At 52.8% G+C, this 4,757-nt stretch overlaps 1 non-coding gene across 1 annotated transcript in view; it reads left to right on the top strand.

The window, feature by feature from the left end:
* Nucleotides 1-4,156: 4,156 nt before the first annotated feature.
* Nucleotides 4,157-4,757, top strand: part of LOC124568093 — a 1,911-nt gene continuing 1,310 nt past the window's right edge. Inside the window, exon 1 of the ribosomal RNA XR_006971138.1 lies at nt 4,157-4,757. This exon is cut by the window's right edge and continues 1,310 nt beyond it. This is a non-coding gene — a ribosomal RNA (small subunit ribosomal RNA).

Raw genomic sequence — 4,757 nt, 5'->3', positions numbered from 1 at the left:
AAATGTACAGAGATACAATAGTTTCGACTGGAACCGGATTAAACGTATACACGGCGCTGATTAGTAATAGATAGAGCCATCAGAATACAGATAATGTATAGACCTGTCCGTATACATGCTGAAAGACTCTGCTCACAATCACACGTCAGCCAGACACTCTTATCACGCACTACTCTCTGCCTGTAACAGGCACACAGACAATATGTAAGCACCAGCATGGAACAACACCCAGTGCATCCTCTCTGCCACATTAGACAATCCACACTATCATAACCAGACCGGGAGGTCCACTCGGAAAACAGAATATCCCACCCTTCCGACAACCACCATTGCTCAGCTAAGCCACCAACACCCACACATGTCCCAGACAGGGGTGCACCCAACATCACAATACTGCCTCCTGTCACACCACACAAACAATGGCAGGAATGAAAGACACAGGTCTGCCACAAGCATGGAATCAGAGCGCCGCCTGTTATTGAGCCAAAGGTGCACCCTGACGTGGCAAATCAGATGATGCCGCAGTCATTTACTTACGATAATCACAATCAACAAACCGGGCCCCCCCCCCCCCCAAGTGCCTTAACCTAACCCGTATTGTACCTTAACCTAACCCGTATTGTACCTTAACCTAACCCGTATTGTACCTTAACCTAACCCGTATTGTACCTTAACCTAACCCGTATTGTACCTTAACCTAACCCGTATTGTACCTTAACCTAACCCGTATTGTACCTTAACCTAACCCGTATTGTACCTTAACCACTTAACCTAACCGTATTGTACCTTAACCTAACCCATATTGTACCTTAACCTAACCCATATTGTACCTTAACCTAACCCATATTGTACCTTAACCTAACCCATATTGTACCTTAACCTAACCCATATTGTACCTTAACCTAACCCATATTGTACCTTAACCTAACCCATGTTGCGCCTTAACCTAACCCATGTTGCGCCTTAACCTAACCCATGTTGCGCCTTAACCTAACCCATGTTGCGCCTTAACCTAACCCATGTTGCGCCTTAACCTAACCCATGTTGCGCCTTAACCTAACCCATGTTGCGCCTTAACCTAACCCATGTTGCGCCTTAACCTAACCCATGTTGCGCCTTAACCTAAGCCCATGTTGCGCCTTAACCTAACCCATGTTGCGCCTTAACCTAACCCATGTTGCGCCTTAACCTAACCCATGTTGCGCCTTAACCTAACCTATGTTGCGCCTTAACCTAACCTATGTTGCGCCTTAACCTAACCTATGTTGCGCCTTAACCTAACCTATGTTGCGCCTTAACCTAACCTATGTTGCGCCTTAACCTAACCTATGTTGCGCCTTAACCTAACCTATGTTGCGCCTTAACCTAACCTATGTTGCGCCGTAACCTAACCTATGTTGCGCCGTAACCTAACCTATGTTGCGCCATAACCTAACCTATGTTGCGCCTTAACCTAACCTATGTTGCGCCTTAACCTAACCTATGTTGCGCCTTAACCTAACCTATGTTGCGCCTTAACCTAACCTATGTTGCGCCTTAACCTAACCTATGTTGCGCCTTAACCTAACCTATGTTGCGCCTTAACCTAACCTATGTTGCGCCTTAACCTAACCTATGTTGCGCCTTAACCTAACCTATGTTGCGCCTTAACCTAACCTATGTTGCGCCTTAACCTAACCTATGTTGCGCCGTAACCTAACCTATGTTGCGCCTTAACCTAACCTATGTTGCGCCTTAACCTAACCTATGTTGCGCCGTAACCTAACCTATGTTGCGCCTTAACCTAACCTATGTTGCGCCTTAACCTAACCTATGTTGCGCCTTAACCTAACCTATGTTGCGCCTTAACCTAACCTATGTTGCGCCTTAACCTAACCTATGTTGCGCCTTAACCTAACCTATGTTGCGCCTTAACCCAACACACGTTGGGCCTTAACCCAACACACGTTGGGCCTTAACCCAACACACGTTGGGCCTTAACCCAACACACGTTGGGCCTTAACCCAACACACGTTGGGCCTTAACCAACACACGTTGGGCCTTACCCAACACTCGTTGGGCCTTAACCAACACACGTTGGGCCTTAACCCAACACACGTTGGGCCTTAACCCAACACACGTTGGGCCTTAACCCAACACACGTTGGGCCTTAACCAACACACGTTGGGCCTTAACCCAACACACGTTGGGCCTTAACCCAACACACGTTGGGCCTTAACCCAACACACGTTGGGCCTTAACCCAACACACGTTGGGCCTTAACCCAACACACGTTGGGCCTTAACCCAACACACGTTGGGCCTTAACCCAACACACGTTGGGCCTTAACCCAACACACGTTGGGCCTTAACCCAACACACGTTGGGCCTTAACCCAACACACGTTGGGCCTTAACCAACACACGTTGGGCCTTAACCCAACACACGTTGGGCCTTAACCCAACACACGTTGGGCCTTAACCTGCTCTGTAAATGTCATACGACGCGTTAAATTAGTGTAGTGTTGCCTAACTGCAACCCCCGCAATATAGTTTGCTACTCGCACTGCCCGGTCCCCAGAGTATCGCTTCATGTTAAACACCTTGCAGCTATACACTGTAATGCGGATGGCGGCAGGACGTACATGCTCAATGCCCTTCGCAGTTGTTCATTGGCATTCGCATGGCGAAGCACAGCCTACGTTGTGGTACGGCTTGTGGCAACTGTCCGCTGATGTTGTACGTCCAAATCACACACTGTACCGCACATTGGTCCTCATGTACTGAATGATACATCGTGGTACATGTGTGACCGTACCACGACTGCGCCAACAACGGCGAACCATACGGTCCAAATATTGTGCACTCAGCTACGTGTCGTCTCCCTATAAGAGCTGGATTGCAGTATGGTATGCCGTGGATGGCGATCAGCATGAGCCGTCTGTTGATGTAGTGGCGCGTGTTGTCAGACGTAGTCGTCTCTTCTCACACACCGTGATAGCATGGTGCACTGCGTTCCACATCTGCGACATGCGACAGAGGCCGGTTGACAGTCGTTTCGCGCAATGGACATCGCATACGTACGGGGGCCACCTTCCACGTGTTCGCGAAGCGTGCACATGTTGTTGCGTGTATGTGGGCAGACATAGTGTGTCGTGACACCTGACACAGGCATGCAACAATCGTTGAATTTGCAAATGGCGATGGACGTCTACGTTTGCTGGTGACGTTACGCAAATGAAGAACTGGTAAACCGTTGTGGTGCGGTTGTTCTCGCTAGAGGTGAATCAGTGATGGCGACGATCGGTTTGAGCTACCAACCGGTTGTTTCAGCGATACCCACCATGCCCACGAACGTGAATGGCATGTGGGTGTGAAGCGATACGCGGCGGTGGCTGGGTGGGACCGTCCCCGGCCGGTGAGGGGGGGGCCTTCCGGCGTGCTGGCCGCGCGGTGCGTGGGCGCACGCGCTACAGCCGGCTGGTGGGGGCGGCCAGTGGCAGGCGCGCCGGCCGACGGAGGCGGCAGGCGGCGCAGCTGCGCGCCGGCGCACCCTGCACGCGGCGCCGTGCGGCCAAAGTAGGTCCTCGCGGGCCCGGTGCGAAGCGCGGTGGACATCTGCAGTGTGCTGGTCCGATTGAGGACTGTGTGCGCTGAGGATGCGCCGCCGCCCGGCGCTCGGCGCCGCGACGCCGTCTGCTGCTCGGTCGCCTCTGCGGTTCTCGCAGGTGGATTGTATCGCAGCTGTGCGGACGTGTTGGCGCGTGCGCTGTGCTGGGAGAGTTCGCTTCGGCACCCAAGTGGGGCTTTTGTCCTTCTGTGGCGCTGGCGTTGGAGCTGCCGGCCACCGTAGGTGGCGCGTGTTGTCTCCCGCCGGCAATGCCACGACAGCACGCTCCCGGGCCTCTGTCGGCAGCGGCAAGCTCAGTTGGGAGCACGGGTGGTCGCACCTAAAGCGTCTACTCGCCAAACTCCGGGCGATTGCGCCTCTCTCGAACCCGACCAAGTACTTAGGACGGCGCTGCGCGCCGCCGGGACCTGAGAGGGTTTCGAGGTGTATTGTGCAGGGGAGCTCAGCCTCCTCCTGTTTGCAGAATAATTGAGCGGACGCTTGCGTGTTCGCGCGGGCCCCCGGGACACACTCCCGGGCGGCGGCTGCTCAGCTCTAGTTGACGCAGCTCCCTGGTTGATCCTGCCAGTAGTCATATGCTTGTCTCAAAGATTAAGCCATGCATGTCTCAGTACAAGCCGCATTAAGGTGAAACCGCGAATGGCTCATTAAATCAGTTATGGTTCCTTAGATCGTACCCACGTTACTTGGATAACTGTTGGTAATTCTAGAGCTAATACATGCAAACAGAGTCCCGACCAGAGATGGAAGGGACGCTTTTATTAGATCAAAACCAATCGGTCGGCTCGTCCGGTCCGTTTGCCTTGGTGACTCTGAATAACTTTGGGCTGATCGCACGGTCCTCGTACCGGCGACGCATCTTTCAAATGTCTGCCTTATCAACTGTCGATGGTAGGTTCTGCGCCTACCATGGTTGTAACGGGTAACGGGGAATCAGGGTTCGATTCCGGAGAGGGAGCCTGAGAAACGGCTACCACATCCAAGGAAGGCAGCAGGCGCGCAAATTACCCACTCCCGGCACGGGGAGGTAGTGACGAAAAATAACGATACGGGACTCATCCGAGGCCCCGTAATCGGAATGAGTACACTTTAAATCCTTTAACGAGTATCTATTGGAGGGCAAGTCTGGTGCCAGCAGCCGCGGTAATT

The sequence above is a fragment of the Schistocerca americana genome, unplaced genomic scaffold (assembly GCF_021461395.2).
Source record: "Schistocerca americana isolate TAMUIC-IGC-003095 unplaced genomic scaffold, iqSchAmer2.1 HiC_scaffold_1443, whole genome shotgun sequence".
In the NCBI taxonomy this organism is placed as follows: domain Eukaryota; kingdom Metazoa; phylum Arthropoda; class Insecta; order Orthoptera; family Acrididae; genus Schistocerca; species Schistocerca americana.
This window is presented reverse-complemented; position numbering and strand designations above follow the sequence as displayed.